This window comes from Orcinus orca, chromosome 6, assembly GCF_937001465.1.
Source record: "Orcinus orca chromosome 6, mOrcOrc1.1, whole genome shotgun sequence".
NCBI lineage: Eukaryota > Metazoa > Chordata > Mammalia > Artiodactyla > Delphinidae > Orcinus > Orcinus orca.
Genome location: NC_064564.1, coordinates 91,304,387 through 91,322,815, shown reverse-complemented (window position 1 = coordinate 91,322,815; position 18,429 = coordinate 91,304,387).

The window sequence follows — 18,429 nt, the reverse complement described above, 5'->3', positions numbered from 1 at the left end:
TGCCAAGTCATAGAGATATTTTTGAATAATCTTTGATGGAAAACTCTGCATATGCAGAAAGAATGTGATAGGACACTGGAAATGGGTCAACATCTTGTGAATATCAGCAATGCACTTCAAACGTCTATATGCTGAGTTGCCCAAATCATACACCTTTGAATCATATTTGAGGTCTGATTTCTATTCCCTGCTCATCAGACAGCTGCCAAGCTTAAGAAAAATCTTCTCTGTGGATCAGTGTTGGGCTGCAACCTACAGACCTGCAAGCCTTGTAATTGCCCAGCCTCAAGACTGAAGGGCCCAACGACAGTGATATAGACATCAGTGGTTTATTTTGATAAGTGATCTTATACATCCAAAGCAAGTGGGTCCTGGATCAACACCTAAATGTGTATGGCAGGTGGCAGGAAGGGCAGGGACGGCAGCAGTCTTCACTAAGGTGGCAGGGTTGGGGGTGGGAGTGTTACTAGTTATAGGGGGAATTGATTCATTTGACGCATTGGTTACCAGGGAAGCTATCATGGTGTATCTAAAGATTAGAACAATTACTTGCTGGGTCCGGGGGCAAGCCCCTAGGCAGTTACTGATTAGGCCTTATGGTTAAGAGGGAAGGTCAGTCATGTGGGTACGTGTAGATGAAGTGGAGACTGGTCAGCGGGGGATGTACAGAGAGCAAGAGAGCAACCCATCTTGAATGGCCTGATCATACAATCAGGTAAAAGTGTAGAACACGGAATGCCTTAAAAAACAATAACGATAAAGACAAAATATGGTTTTCATATATGAAGGACTATAAAATCATTGAAACTACACACACACACACACACACACACACACACACACACTATATATATATATATATATATATATCATATTTGCTTTTTTTCTAAATTGAAACATTGTTTTGAGATACATTTTGGGTGTTTTCAATTAATAAGATATCTCTCATCTATCTGTATATCTATATTTTTTCATAGGATTGTACATTATGGGTATAACATAATTTAGCTCTTTGTTAATCATATTTAAGAGTTTCTGTCAGTTTGAAATGTTATGTTTAAGCAACAAAATGACCTTATTTTAGTCCCAACACAGGTTTTTTTCTCATACGTTCTCACATGTAGTTTCCTTAGTCTGGAAATTTCTTCTCTTCCCCACATATCCCTCTCTCCCTTTTCACATCTCAGATGAAATATCACTTCCTGAGGGGATATTTCTCTGATCTCACAGACTAGGTTTTATCCTTTTATTTTTCCACCCTCAATCCTAACCCCTGCCATACTCCTATTTATCCTTGAAATGTTAGCCTAAATGTAACTAACTCTGTAGTAGTCACTTTAGTATACCTTAGTGTGAACACTCCACCATCATGCTCTCATAGCATACTGTATTTATTTTCATACTACTTTCACAGTTTACATCTAAACATCTGTGTAAATATTAATTATTTTTCTCTTACTCAGTAATCTGTAATCTTCATGAAGGCATGTGTTGGATCTATTTTGCTCATCAGTTTATTCCAAGTGCCTATTTATAGTTCCTGACATATTGTAGGTACCAATAATATTCAATGAATGAATATCCTAAGGATAGTATTGAAAATCTACTTCTGCTTCCATTTGAAGGATTCCTGCAAAATATATTGTTTCCATTTGGGGGATTCCTACAGAATGTAGTCCTAGACATAAAATTGTTTCCTGAAAGGGTCTGTGCATTTAAATTTTGACAGAACCTACCAAATTTCCTAAAGAATTATGTATTCTGCACAGTTACTATGCCTTTTGCGAGTTGGCAGGGAATGATATTCCATCCAGGAGGCATATTAAGCTCAGATCAAGCATTGTTTTGAGCTAATCAATTCAAAACAGTTAAGAGATCACTGAAGCCAAGGTATGGAGGCATAAGGCACAAAGGCCAAGTAAGACTTTAAGAATGCTATCTGGGTGAAATCCCCTAGCATCCAGTAAAGATGCCAGTTTAGGTTATTTGTTCTATGAACTGACATTAGCAGTAATATTTGTTCAAGTGAAAATTTTATAAGAAACTTTATACTTCTTTCTTTATTGCCTAACAACGTTATTTAGATATATTAGCAGTCTCTATCTCACTTAGCATCATGAAATTCTCCAAACTTCTCCCTCTATTGTACCTTCATTCACCGTTTTTCATTCCAGAAACTTGGAGATTACCTTGTACAATCCATGCATGGTTATTCTTCTCATCCAATCTATCAAAACTCTCTCTGTTTTGAACTTTAAAATATATCTTAAATCAAATAACTAATTTGATCGGCATGCATTTGCATTAGTATCAATGCTGGTGTTCTGTTTTCCTCCGGTAGCTTAACTATTCAATGGAAGTAAGTAATACATGAGAGAGGGTCCATGGAGAAAAGAAAAAACATCCATATGTTAAGTCTGAACTGTGTTATAATGACAACTTCAAAATGAATTTGAAACAGAGCTTAACTGTTCCATAATAACTGAAAAGAATAAAACTCTAGTAGTTTCAGAATATTGGATACTGACATAATCAGTAATCAAATTGGATAACTTCAGATAACTATTAGTTAACTGTTGTTCATTCAACAAATATGTATCAAACATCTATGAATCAGTGCTTTCACGAAGTTACTTTTGTAATGGGAAGAGGCATATTATGAAAATCATGAACAAGATAATTATATGTATATTATGGCAAAAATAAAGCATAAAAAAGTGTGAGTGTATGCTGATGAAGTATATAAAATATGTAATAGTCTTGGCTCATTACATAGTCAATATGTGATTATATATACTACATACACAAAATATTAAGTCTTGGAACTCAGCTAACCATATTTCAAGTGCTCAGTAGCATATGAGGTTAGTGGCTACTGTGTTTGATAGCACAGTTCTAGATGATATTTAGATGATTAATACAGCAATTCTAGCTGGAAAAATAAGAACTGTGTCTATTCCTTTTTCCAGGAAAAAGGAAGCCTACATTGTGCTAATGAGTTAAGTAGCCAAGGTAAAAATATGTATAAATAGGCAAAGAAAATAGTGCTCAAAATCTTGAATGGCTGACTTAAAGAAAGTCATCTAAGTAATGCTTACATAGGAATGTAAGCATATAGCCTGATGGAAAAGAGAATAGCATCCCTTTGAGATAGTGATTTTCAGCCTTGGAGCACATTAAAATCACATTTGGGGGCTTTTAAAAATTCTCAGTGCCCAGGCTGCAATTCAGATCAATTAAATCAGTATCTCTGAGGATGGGGCACAGGCATTAATATTTCTTTCCTACTCATTCCACTATGCAACCAGCCAAGGCTAACGACCAATGTTACAGCAAGTGGCAATTCCAGAAGGAAATGGTTAGAATAAGACATACCATAGGTTCAAAGGCAAGCCACTCTTCTTTTTTTTAAAAGTATATGGCACAAGTTATCTTTCCAAAGCACAAACTGATGTTAATCGGTGTCCCACTTGTTAGTGTATATTCCAAGGCCCCTCATATCTTTGTTTATGTAACTTACCAATATTTAGTGCAATGCACCCTGTACTTTAGCTAGAGATTAGCTGAACTCAGTTTGGGAAGCTGACATGATTAGATCTATGCTTCAGACAAAGTAATTAGATATCAGTATGGACAATGAATTGCCAAGGGCAAGAGAGAAGATGTAGGAAAATCAGCTGCAAGAGTGAGGAGACAAAAGCAAGAGAACTGGGCTTATAAAAGTTGCAGCAGAAAAAGAGAAGTAGGGGTTTACAAATTTCAGATTTTTTTTAAGTTTACTATAACAACTCATGAATTTTTTAAAAAGTAACTCTTAACATGAAGAGTATCATCTACTATTTCATGTTATATGTTTGTGGGATTTGGGGATTCATTCGCTGGTGCCCCCTGTCGCATACTGAAGATGGGGAGAATATGAGGAACCGAGATAAGTCAGAGATGACTCCAAGATTCTTAATTTGGTTGACAGCAGAGCATAATTCCACAAACAAGAAATGGGATTCAAGAGGTTGAGGAAGGAAATATAATTGATCTAATTTTTTTAAAAGTTGATTAGTTTGCCTGCAAGGTATCCAGAAGAAAATAAAATGTGTGAGGTTGATTGGAACTGGAAATATAGATTAGTCTATATTACCTGATACCAGTTAAAGATATTTTTCCATTTTTTAAGCTCTTAAATTTTTTGTTTCATCTTTCCCCAAATATATGTAAGTTTCTTAAACACCTATAATGGTTATATAGAGTAATTGTATTCGAGTAAAATTAGCAATTACTTTTGAATGACCAATAAAACTGTTGGGCATAGAAAATATTTGTTTTGGTCCTTCTAGGAAAATGGTTTGGGTCTCATAACAATATTACAAAGAAAACTTGAAATCTGAAAGAAGTAATGTGCAAAGTGGGGAGTGCAGTGTAGGTTTAGAAGGAGGGGCCACTTGGAAATTGAACTGGTTTTGGGTCTTGGCTCTGTTATTTATTCTTATCCTCTGGACAAGAAATGTCACTACTCTAAATTACTTCTACATAGTAAAGATGTCAGTGTGGCTTCTTTAATTTATTTAGGAGAGACAGAAGTAGGAAATGTCAACAGCTGGGAAGCCTGTGTCTTAAAAGCCTATCTATGAGTTCTGGGTACCTAAGCTAGTCCCTAGCCAAGAAGAAGAATTGAAAATAATTAAATTCCGTGCCTTTCTTGATAGTATTCCCTTTTCTAATATGTCATTTCTCACTTTTTTTTTCACCTGTCAAACTCCCAGTCACACTTCCTCTACACTCAGCTTAGACATCCCCCTGCTTTGATACAGATTCCCCTCTCTGTGGTTCCTAATAATATGTGACTATGTTCTTAGTCACATTTTCTAAATCATACAAGAGATTGCCATTTATATCATTGTCTCCCTGAAATGTCCTTTTTGTGAGCCCGCTATCTAGCATGAATGTTGGCACATGCACTTTTGTGGAACTGAATCAGCATGAATTACAAAGGAAATGTACATGTGAACATGACTGGGAAAATGGAATCAATGAAGAACTCTCCCTCTTCATTATTTGTACTGATGGTTTAAGGCAACTTAATAACTATAACTCACAGTAGAAATTTATTTTCTCACAGTTCTGGAGGCTGGAAGTCCAAGATCAAGGTGCAGACAGAGTTGGTGTCTGGTAAGTCCTCTCTCCTTGGCTTAACATGGCTTGTTTCTCCATCTGTCCTTATACATACTTCTGGTTTCCCATCCTCTTCTTATAAAGACACTAGTCATGTTGGATTAGGGGCCCACCCTTATTACCTCATTTTAAGTTAATTGCCTCTTTAAAGACAATCCCCAGATATAGGCACATTTTGAGATGCCCAGTGTTAGAGCTTTAATGTACAAATTATGGAGCAGGACACAATTCAGCACATAAGAGTCAGGGAATTGGTTTTATAACTGAAGTTGTTAATATGGGTCCAGGACACTTATTAGAAAAGTGGCAAATGACAGAGACAAGGAAAATGAGATGAGGCAGGCTTGTTGAAGAGAGTTAGTTCAATTTGATGGCGGACAAAAATTCTCCTTGGAGGCTTTGGAATATTTATGAGATATAAATAAGGATATTAATAAGCTATATAAAGCCAAAAACTATAGTAAGACATTTGGAAATGTGTATATATATATATGTGTGTGTGTGTGTGTGTGTGTGTGTGTATCTCCTTATAAATGTTAAATTAAAAATAAATACACTATGGAACAAGTTAGTAAGGAAAATAAATTGACTATGTAAACTCAATATCTCTACAGTAGTAATGTAATAAAATAATGCATAAAGTTATTTTTTTCTAAAATGAATATTTAGAAAACAATCTAAGGTATAATCTTGGAGAAAATATTCCATCTTTAATTCCAAAAGCACATGTAAATATGAAAGGGTGACAAATTTGTCTATATAAAAATCCAAAGACCTCATGTTTTTCTCTTATTTACACAAATTAATGGACTAAAGAAGTTTCTGTACATTTAAAATAAATATTCTAAGCAATAGGTGATGGATTTTTAACAGTCCTCTCCAAGCAGTGGCAGAGTTTGACATATGAAGCCTATTTGTCTTCATTATCTGAAAGCTAGAAGAATAGAAATTGAATTTAGACAAATATGTTGAACTTGCCAACAGACATCTTCATGAATTTAGAATGAAAATAAGTGGCTTATTAATAAAGTAAGACTTTCCTGAGGAACTCTGAGGCAATATAACCTATTCTCTGATCATCCTCCCACCTCTCTCTTAACTGAAGTTTGATAATCCCTTCCTTTATTTTGTATATGAGAAAGTCTATTTATTTTCCTTAATGATCTTCTTAGGTGACACTAATAGGCATATCATTTTATGTAAATATATATATAATATTTATTAATGGACTTTTCTAACTAACTAGCAGTTATAATCTTTGAATATTTTAATTGTCCAAACATCATAAGTTTATAACAGTGAAAACTACTCAGCAAAAACAAGAACAGAGGTAAGCTAACAGAAAATAAATGTGGAAAATTTTTATTCAAATTTATAATAAACTTCACTTTATGGCTCCAAGGTAGCATTGGAATCTGAATGTAAGAGAAGTGTAGAAAAAATGTATGTAATTTATTATTAATCTGTGCATAATACAAAAAGCCCCCAATAGAATTACGACAACTGAAACTGGAGTATGGTGTGTCAAGATGTTCTGCAAGTGGTAGGAATTTATTTCTGTCTCTACATTTTTACATTCCATGACTTTTCCAAAGAAGTGGAAGACAAAAACGAATAAGAAGGGAGCAGGGTGTGTAGAAGTGGGAAAACAAGGGGGTAAGGAGGAGTAAAAAAGGGAAAACTAAGGAGTAGGAAACATATGGGGGATCCATAGCAGAACAGATGAGATGAAGTGAAAAAAATTAGACAAGGAAAAAGAAGAAGGAAGAAGGAAGAAAGGTGACAAAAGAAAAGAAGATAAGCATTTTAATGGGAAGAAGAACTATGATAGGAAGAGAAAATTGGTGAAAAGAAAGAAAAGAGTAGAAAAAAGAGAGAAAAGAAAAAGAATAAAGAGGAGAAGGATGTAAAGGAAGAACAAAAGGGAGAAAAACAAAAGTCTGAAGAAGATGGAAAACAGTGATGATAATTTATGGGATCTTTTCTATTTTCAGTCAGTATTCAGAATATTATGTATTTCTAGTTTAAATGAATCCTTACAAAACAGCTGTAAAATATGATTTAATAACCTCACTATTAAGATGAAGTAAAAAAAAGTTAAGAAAAACAAAAGTAGCATAGCCACTTTTTAGATATAGTGAAACACAGTCCTCAGTTTATTTAGGATGGCAGTTTTGTTTTATTTTTTACACACCAAAATCTCAATACTGAAAATACTTCTGCATAGCTTGTTCTGGGTACAAGCTTATAACAAATAATACCTATTGTGTAAAAACTCTACTTTAATAAATGTTAAAGGTGAATTTTTTAAAAACACTATTAAGATTTTACTAAGAGATTAATTAGGTTTTTTTCAATAGAAATAGAATAATTTAGGCTGAACAAAAAAAGCAATGTCTTTTTAAAAATTGGTATATGAAAAATATGGAACTTTGGTATAAGAAACTGTTAACGGACATTAGGGATTTGGAAGTGAAAAATTCTGATGGAGACAGGCAAAAGATGAAAATATAAACTTTATGTTGTTGGTAAATAAGAAATATGAATTTTTTCAACTGTGGAAAGCATCTATGACTCCCATAATTTCGACTCTGAGAACAAAATAGAGAAGAATGTGTTATGTTTTGTTCGTTCTTTTTGCTGTGTTGATAACTGCTTCGAAAATGATCTAATGGTCATCTAGTAAGATATTTTTCCAGGCTGGACATAGGCAACCCACATGGATACCAAAACTTGTTTCAACATGAATAATACTTTCCAATGTTACAGTCACAGAACCAGAAATTTTTTAAGTTAAATAAGAACAAAACCAGAAAACATGTTCTGCAAACAAACAAAAGAGTCAGACCATGCATGTGTCACACAGAAGGGAGAAGCGCATTTTGGCTATTTTGTGATCAGAAAATTCAATAGCAGCTGGATATTTGGGTCATATTGTATTGATCAACAATAACTGCAGAATGCACAGGTTTGGTTTCCAGAAGGTTCCATGTTTCTGTAAAGCAGATGAACTGACATGAGGGTAACACACTTTTTGGTTACTTGTTCCTGATAAATATTTGCTGCAATGTTTTATAAACATGAATGATTCAAATTGCAAGTGGCCTCACTGATTTAAAGTTCCCCAATACCCCACTTAATCATATTCCAGCATCACTGTACCTAATTTATCAGTGATAAAGACCAAAACTGTGCAAATATACTCAAGTTTACTTTCAAGTTGTGCAATTCAGCTTTGTCTTTCACTATCATCATCAAAAATTTTCTTTCATTTGCTTTAATAGGAACGTATTTTCTTCTATGATGCAAATACAAGTCTTGAAAAATATATAATTATCATGGAAACATATGAAATGGGTTTTTTTTTACGTCTTTATTGGAGTTTAATTGCTTTACAATGTTGTGTTAGTTTCTGCTCTATAACGAAGTGAATCAGATATACATATACATATATCCCCATATCCCCTCCCTCTTGTGCCTCCTTCCCACCCTCCCTATCCCACCCCTCTAGGTGGTCACAAAGCACCGGGCTGATCTCCCTGTGCTATGCGGCTGCTTCCCACTAGCTATCGATTTTACATTTGGTAGTGTATATGTATCCATGCCACTCTCTCACTTCCTCCCAGCTTACCCTTCCCCCTCCTCATATCCTCAAGTCTATTCTCTATGTCTGTGTCTTTATTCCTGTCCTGCCCCCAGGTTCTTCAGACCCTTTTTTTTTTTTTTTTAGATTCCATATATATGTGTTAGCATATGGTATTTGTTTTTCTCTTAAAAAAAATTATTTATTTATCTTTGGCCGTGTTGTGTCTTCATTGCTGTGCGCAGGCTTTCTCTAGTTGTGGCGAGCAGGGGCTACTCTTCCTTGCAGTGCACAGGATTCTCACTGAGGTGGGTTCTCTTGTTGCGGAGCATGGGCTCTAGATGCACGGGCTTCAGTAGTTGTGGCACATGGGCTCAGTAGTTGTGGCTCACAGGCTCTAGAGCTCAGGCTCAGTAGTTGTGGCGTACAGGCTTAGCTGCTCTGCAGCATGTGGGATCTTCCCAGACTAGGGATCAAACCCGTGTCCCTGCATTGACAGGCAGATTCTTAACCACTGCACCACCAGGGTAGTCCTGTTTTTATCTTTCTGACTTACTTTACTCTGTTTGACAGACTATGACATTACCAATAGCTAAATTGTAAAGAAAAATAATTTTATATAAAATAAGAGCAATGTTTTAAGTGAAAAAATTTAAAGAATATATGTCATCTTTCAACAGTATAGACATTAATTAATAATGACTCAGTGACATAGTGGTAAATGTTTTACTGGCTCTCAAAATTTTTAAATATGTATATAAAAAGAAGCCCTGGGCTTCCCTGGTGGCACAGTGGTTGAGAGTCCGCCTGCCAAAGCAGGGGATACGGTTTTGTGCCCCGGTCCGGGAGGATCCAACATGCCGCGGAGCGGCTGGGCCCGTGAGCCATGGCTGCTGAGCCTGCGCGTCCGGAGCCTGTGCTCTGCAACGGAAGAGGCCACAGCAGTGAGAGGCCTGCGTACCGTGAAAAAAAAAAAGGAGCCCTGAGTTTAAACTAATTTCCATAAATACTTCTACCATGGCAGATTTCAGGCCACTAACTTGACATCCATGAAAACAGAGTTTGAAAGAGTTGTGCATAATTGGCTCCAGTGAGCTGGTATGAGCTAACTCCATTGCATCACTACTTATATCTCAGTAATCTTTGGCAGGCACACCAAAAATTGTAAATAATAGAAGTTAAATAAATATTCATTAATTCAAGGAAAGTACAGTGGTTTCAAAATTACACTATTTAATTACAACTATAAGTTTCAAAATTGATCATCAATTAAGTAAATAACTCATTCTAATCTAATACTTCCTCCAGTATAATCACTATATTTTGGTCAGTAGGACTCAATGCTTGCCACTCTCCTTGAACAATTCTTTACCACACCGAAATTACTGAACTACTTTCAGTTTTGCTGTTTGTTTATTCTTTCACAACTTTACATCAATCTATCTATGTAATCTGAATGGGTACTTCTTTATTATTTTTCTTTATTTGTCTATGTTATGTATATTCCTAGTGTATATTCAATATGTTTGTAATGTATACTTAATATACACCTATAGCTAATCTATATTCATCTGTATATATATGTATTTATTCATGCCCATACAAATATCCATGCCCATTCTTACCCCTATGGTGTACTGATGTCTAACAATTTTTTATAATGATGTAGAGTTTGCTTATAATTCACAATTTGAGCCAAATTACTTTTAAAAAATCAATATGAATTGGTTTCTACCAAAATATAAATGCTAATACTAGATTTATTTTTCCTGTTTTTCATAAAAGGCAAAAGTTAAGTATCATGATTCTAAGCCCTTAAAACAGTTGGTCAAAGAATGCTAATGAAGGTAAAAGAAAAAGAAAGTCAAGTTTCTGATGCAGGAGATAAAATTTTTCAAGTCCGTGATGGTTACCTAGATGGAGTCAAAATGCATCTGAGGATAAAAATCCAAAAAATTTTGTATCCTCTACTGATTTTTTTTTTTTTTTTTTTGTGGTACGCAGGCCTCTCACTGTTGTGGCCTCTCCCGTTGCGGAGCACAGGCTCCGGACGCGCAGGCTCAGCAGCCATGACTCACGGGCCTAGCCGCTCCGCGGCATGTGGGATCCTCCCGGACGGGGGCACGAAACTGTGTCCCCTGCATTGGCAGGCGGACTCTCAACCACTGTGCCACCAGGGAAGCCCCTCCTCTACTGATTTTGTTCTTCCTAATTCCAAACTAATTTTAGATACATTTTAATAAAATACAGAAAATAAAACAGGAAAATACAAGGACAAAAATGGAGTTCTAAGTTTCATGCTAAGGAAAGAAGAGATTAAAAATAGAGCTTGAGATGAAAGAGTTACTGTAATTGGTCAGTTTTTTTGGTTTGCAAGGCAAAAAAATTAAAATTGTGATACATATTTCTTTCTTTTAAAGGAAAATACCATTAAATTTCCAAATTTGAAAATGTAGCTTTTCCTCATAGTCTTATTCAAGGTGGATTTCCTTAGGAAAACTTTAGGTAAGAATCCTCTGTGAATTAAATATTACCAGATAATTATTTGTTTATAGGAGTTTGCAGTTATAGCTCGTATTATATGTCCTAGCAATATTTTTCAATCAATATTTGTTATCCCAGACCTAAAACTTGTTTAACACCAATAAAAAACCACACCACCTGTCTTCAGTAAGAAAGTGGGAGATGACATTTACAGAGATTAAAAGAACTTCTTATACTTCTAAAAAGTTATTTTTCATTGTGATCAGAAATATTTCTATCATAATCACTTTGAGAAGCTGAAAAATATTTTTTCCAGGTTCTACCTCTGCCCTGTGAAGCCATGTATTCAGTGTACAACAATGAGAAGCTTAGAGTACCTGTGAAAAACATTTAGTCAAATAGTGTCTACCAGTTAATAAAATTTGGAAGACCTTGGAGAAGTGTGAGGTTGAGACAGAATTTACTCCACAGAGCATGATGAAATACTGTAATCAATTTTTATCTTCATGCATCCACTTTTAGTTCTTTGTGCTTCTTTGACTCTCTCCTTCCCCTATAATTTAACCCTTTATTTCTCTCATACACCACTGAAATATTTCCTGAGCATTCCGCTCTTCAGTCAGATCACTTTTTCTACCTTTATTATTGACCATGGAGAAATCTGACCATGGTGGAAAGAGCACTGAGCCTAGAGATCATCATGTACACTGTGTCCAATTAAAAATAATGCATAGGAAGAATTTAAGAGTGAAAGAAAAACTCAGTAAATTTCAAATTTTATTGAAAAAACTCTGTAATGCTGGGTATGAGGGAAGGAAGAGAGCATACTCATTTTGTGGGGAAGTTGCTCATATCAACAACTGCATATCAACAGCTGCATATCAACAACTCCATGCATCTACTGCAAGCCATTAACCAGAATACAGTACCAGAGAGGGTGGCCTCAGGTACAAGTATAGCTCAGCAAAGGCAGTGGACATCAGAGGATTCAACATTAAATAATTGTATATCTTAAAAAGTGTTAGAATATGGTGACACAGAACCCAGGAGCAGGTGGTACTATACAGTGCAGGTTGGCAGAAAGTCAGTGTCTCTAAGGAATTCTATCAATACATATCAGACATCAAGCCAACTCAGTGAGTACAGAGAAAGAACTTTGATTACTAGGAAGGATAGTAAGAAAATTGGCAAAGATGCCACTCTAAAGCAACCAGAATGCCTGGGAGGTTCTCTAGTTATGGATAAGGACCATTAACTAATTAGTCAATGAATGACTCAATTAATTTAAAAATTAAAAATCAACTTCAGGGATGAAGAACCAGTTTGAATCAGCAGGAAAAGCTGTTTAGTGCTGATCCATAAAGTATGGAATAAAAGCCACTAACTAGAGTTGTAGAAAATACAAGACAGTTAAATATGAATTTCTGATAAATAATGAATAATTGCAACATTTTGGGAAATACATATATTTTTAAAAATCCATTGTTTATCTGACTCAAATTTAACTGTCTTGTATTTTTTTCTAAATCTAGCAATCCTAATTTAATCACAACTGCATGTGAGAAACTAGCCTTGTGTACTGTCCCAGGCTTGAATCTGCAAGAGAGGACAACTTTAGAAACAACTTGAGCGAGAAGAATGTAGATAGAGGTTGGGAATCGAGCAGTGCCAAGTGTCTCTTTGGCATAAGTCTTGGAGGTGAAGCCAGTTTCCTTAAACTATTGATTTTTAACAGCTAATCTCTTGATTTATGCACGGTATTGCCACGTATGCAGCCTGCCATGGATTGCAATTTCTAGTCTGTACCACTTGATTAAGGGTAATATGCCATAACTCTTGAAGTCTATGCAACTGAAAACAGGTAGATATTTTTTTTGTGTGTGATGGTTTTCTTTTTTTTTTTTAACATCTTTATTGGAGTATAATTGCTTTACAGTGTTGTGTTAGTTTCTGCTGTACAACAAAGTGAATCAGCTACATGCATATGTATATCCCCATATCTACCCTTCCTGTGTCTCCCTCCCACCCTCTCCATCCCACCCATCCAGGTGGTCGCAAAGCACCTAGCTGATCTCCCTGTGCCATGCACCTGCTTCCCGCTAGCTATCTGTTTTACATTTGGTAGTGTATACATGTCGATGCTACTCTCTCACCTCGTCCCAGCCCACCCTTCCCCCTCCCCATGTCCCCAAGTCCACTCTCCAGGTCTGTAAGTAGATATTTTTAAAATAAATTTTGGTTTGAACTTTGATTTTAGTCCTACCTATATTATACTTTATCACAAGCTTTTAATTCCTGGAAGAGTTAGCCTTCTTGATTTGTCTTAGAAATAAATTATGCCACTCAAATGACTCGTTATCAAGAATGATTGTGTCCACAGATGGATGAAAGGAAAAAGAAAAACCCAAGTGTGTATATGTGTGTCTGTGTATATATATACACACACACACAACAGAATATTATTCAGCCATAAAAAAGAAGGAAATCCTGTTATTTGTGAAAACATGGTTGAACCTTGAGGGTACTACGCTAAGTGAAATGTTAGACAGAAAAAGATAAATACCGTATGATCTCACTTACACAGAATCTAAAAGAGCCAGACTCAGAGAAGTAGAGTAGAATGGTGGTTGCTAGGGGCTGGAAGGTGGGGAAAATGATGAGATGTTCGTTGAAGTATACAGATTTCCAGTTATAAGACAGAAAGGTTCTGGGGATCTAATATACAGCATAGAAACTATAGTTAATAATACTGAATTATGTACTTGAAAGTTGCTAAAAGAGTAGATCTTAAATGTTCTCACTACCAAAAAATGTAGTTATGTGAGGTACTGGATGTGTTAACTTATTGTGGTAATAATTTCATAACGTATATGAGTATCAAATTGTTACGTTGTACATCTCTAACTTATACAATGTTGTAAGTTGATTATATCTCAATAAAGCTAGGGATAAAAAAAGAATGATTACTAAAAACAAATAGCTGAACTCTAAACTAGATATCAGTAGCACATTCTGAATTCTTCATATCCCCATATCAGGCAGCCTAATTTGTAATTCCTTTCTCAGATAGGTTGCCTAGAAGAGGAGACTTGAGATATAAACTCATACTTTTGCCTCAGATTTTACTCTATCAGTCTCCTAATGCTAGTCATAACTCTGCTAATAATATGATTCTATAATTAAGGCTGAAATTCTATTGCCTGGGAATTTATGGTTTGTAGTATTAGTATCCAAACTTATGAAACCTTTATGCTATCCCCAGAAGCACTTGAGTTGGGGGTATAAGGCAGTGCTTTATCCCTTTCATATCTTAAATGGCAATGGAGATGACAGTGACTATACCTATTTTAGGTAATGACAGTGTTCTTGTGAAATTACTGTTTTTTAATTACTAGTCCCTGCCTCTTTACTACATTTTAATACCAAAAGCAAAACGAGGTCCTAAGGCCACTTCCTAAAGGGTGGTGTTTTTATTAGTATAAAAAAAAATGCTGGCAAGTGTCATAGAGTTCTGGAGCCTAGGAGAGATGTTTTGACTGTTTTTTTTTTCCCCTCCATATTTTTCAGGGTGTTTTAAATTAGATAATGCTACATAGTTTGCTCTACTTCTTTTTTAAAACCACTACATGCAATTAGTAGGAAAACATTAAGTAATAGGTTAAGAAGAAATTGTTTCTCTTTAGTGCATGGGTGAATGAGAGCACACTGTGCTTGAAGGCATCTTAAATTTCACTTCAGGGAAGTGACTTGCTTCAGATCACAAATAAGACCTGTATCCTGCTGGCTGCTTATACCAGAAGACAAAGAAGATACAAATCATAGAATGAGAGCACTGAGGGCAAATTCTTTGTCCACATCTCCTTAGAAACATTTCCAGTGCTTTTTAAAAATGGGATATAGATTTTTATGATAATAAAAAAAATTATTTCTACATAAGAGTGATCAATAGCAAAGGCTACATTGGAGAAGAGCTTGCATTATAAAACTTTTGTAAAACTATACCCTGGTACCAGCGTTTGGGATTTCACTTTGCCTACTCTTGGGATGTCATTGTTTGTCATAAGAGCAAAAAAGCTTGTTAAGATCCTTCAAGCCAGACTCAATGCACTACAATTATCTGCAAACCCACAAAGAAAATAGGGATAGAGAGGGAGGAAAAAGGCTAATAATAGATGTCAAAATCTTTAAAAATTTCCCAAACAATGATAGCCTGAGTTTTTGTAGTTTATGGGAAGAAATGTGAAACATCGTGGTTAAAAATATTAGATCTGGAGCCAGAATGCTTCTCTATTCCTTAATAGTCGTTTGAACTTTAGCTGGCTACTTTATCTCCCTTTTCCTCAGTTTGTGCATTTGTACAATGAGAAGAAGAATAGTAACGATGATAAATGTTGATGACAATGATGATAATATATTTATTTTATTGGATTTTTATAGGAATTAATTAAGTTAATACATAATGAGTGCATAGAACAGTGCACGTAATAAACACTCCATAGGCATTAGCTAATATTTAATGTGTCCTCTGTTCCAGGCATTGTGGTAGGCATATTTCTATATATTGTAGCTAATTTAGTTTTCAAGTAACCCTGAAAATAAGGACACTTATTATCCATACTTTTTTTCATATAGGGAAACTAATGTTTACAAACTGCAAGTTATGTGCCCAAATTATAGCAAGTTAAGGTTTACATCCAAAATATCTGAATATCTAAAGAAGTCTTAAAACTCAAAATATCTGAACAAACACCTAACTAAAGAAAATCTATGAATGGAAAGTAAGAATATGAAAAGATACTCAATATCATTTGTGAGGTAAATGCAAAATAAAACAGCAATTAAACACAAAGACATGCCTATTAGAATGGCTAAAGCTCAAAACTCTTGCAATACCAACTGACGGAAAGAATATGGAGCAGCAGGAACCCCCATTCCTGGCTGGTGCGAATGCGAATGGTACAGCCACTTTGAATGACCCTTGCCAGTTTCTTACAAAGAAAAACAAAGTCTTACTATATGACCCAGAAATCAAGTTCCTAGATATATACTGAACTGATTTGAAAGCTTATGTCCACCCAAAAAACTGTATATGAACATTTGTAGCAATATCATTCATAATTTCTGAAAACTGGAAGGTATCAATGTGTTCTTCAATTTGTAAATGGAAAAAAATCTGTGGTACATCCATAAAATGGAATACTCTTCATCAATAGGTAGGAATGAGCAATAAAAAGACATGAATGAATCATAAATGCGTACTGATAAATTAAAGAAGCTAATCTGAAAGGGTTACATACTGTATAATTCCGTTAATATGACGTTCTGGAAAAGGGAAAACTATAAAGGTAGTTAAAAGCACAGTGGTTGCCATGGCTGGAGGGTTAAATAGGTGAAGAATAGGGAGTTTCTAGGTCACTGAAACTATTCAGTATAGTACTGTAATGGTAGATATATATAACACTATGCATTTGTCAAAACCAGTAGGACTTAATGGCACAAAGACTAATATATGCAAACCTTTATATATGCAAATAAAGAAAAACACTTAAGAAGTTGTTGGATCCCAAGATGGAATTAATGACTGTGACAAAAGAATCTAACTGTATTACAAATGTATGAAATAACCTCAATGAAGGATGGTGGGAAAATGTTCTTATGTAGGTGACTTTGGAAATGAACGGACACATAAAAATAAAGCAAAAAGGAACCATGCATAGCACAGTCCTCTTTTGGGTAAAGTGTTTCTCATGGAGAACTGGTTAACAGTTCTGAAACCACTCACTTCATGTATATAGTGGGATGAATAATTGTATAAAAAGATAGCAGATTGTGGGATCCATGCTTCTCACTGTTGGAGTGGTACGTTAGACAGAAACAAGAGGAGAAGGCTAGGATTATCCATGTGTTAATAGATTACAGTTGGAGACATCAGTATGAATTCATGAGTATCTAAATATAAAAATAGGTAGTTAAATAAGGAAATATAAATTTGAGTATAGGGACAGGTTAGTATTACACATATATGACCTTGTTCTATCAGCTGAAATGGATTAGAAACAGGAAAATCTTAGTAGCACAAGCATACCGAGTTTCTAGAGTTTCCAATATTGTCTCCAATAAAAGGAACCATGATCTTTGAAGAAATCGTTGATTCTAGGACCAGGGAAGAAATAACAAAGCAAGCCTGGAGCATCTTACAGTGCCAGAGAATAAGAAAATAATAAAAAAGAAAAAAAGAGTCAGTGATGGGGTCTATCAAAGGGACACAGCAACCAACTGAAAGAGCTCCCAATGGTCAAAGTGGAATTATATTATATTCAACATATCCAAGGCATAAAATTTTATAGGAAAAGCTGAGACAAAAATAAAATTATTGTGGAAAAGTAAGACAGAGCTCGTGCATCAAATACATATAATGAAGTTTTATGTGCTTGAAAAATAACATTAAGTAAAATTGAAGGCAATTTGAATAAAGTATGTATTTAGTTAATAATTATGTATCATAGTGTCTTGTTAATTATGAAGAACGTACCATACTAATGTAAGATTTAAATAGTAAATGAAACTAAGTGTGGAATATTTGTAAACTCTGTGCTATCTTCACAATTTGTATGAAAAGCTAAAAGTTTCCTAAAATAGATCACTAATTAAAAAGCATCTATATGGAGTACACACACACGGAACCGATATAGAATATGGATTTGAATACAGATCTTTCACTTATGATGGAGTTACATCCCGATAAACCCATCATAAGTTGAAAATATGTCTAGACAGCTACAATCTTAAAAGATTTCCCAAAAACATTTTTAAGAAACCCAAGGTTTCTGGCTGTGATATTTGTACTTTTGAACTCTGCATTGTTGGTACATTCAAAGTAATGACACACTGTGAAATCTGTCTTTTCTGTGAAGAGTGGAGCATGCTATAAATTTGAGACATGTTTTAAGGTTTAACACACACAAAACACACACCCCTCTGTCTGTTGTGGCACTTATATTCTATGTTTCGTATTTTCCTCGACTTCCAATGGGGTTACATCCTGATAAACCCATCACAGGTTGAATATATTGTAAGCCAAAAATGCATTTAATATACCTAACCTGACAAACATCATAGCTTAGCCTAGCCTACCTGAAACGTGCTCAGAATACTTACATTGGCCTACAGTTGGGCAAAGTCTTCTAATACAAATC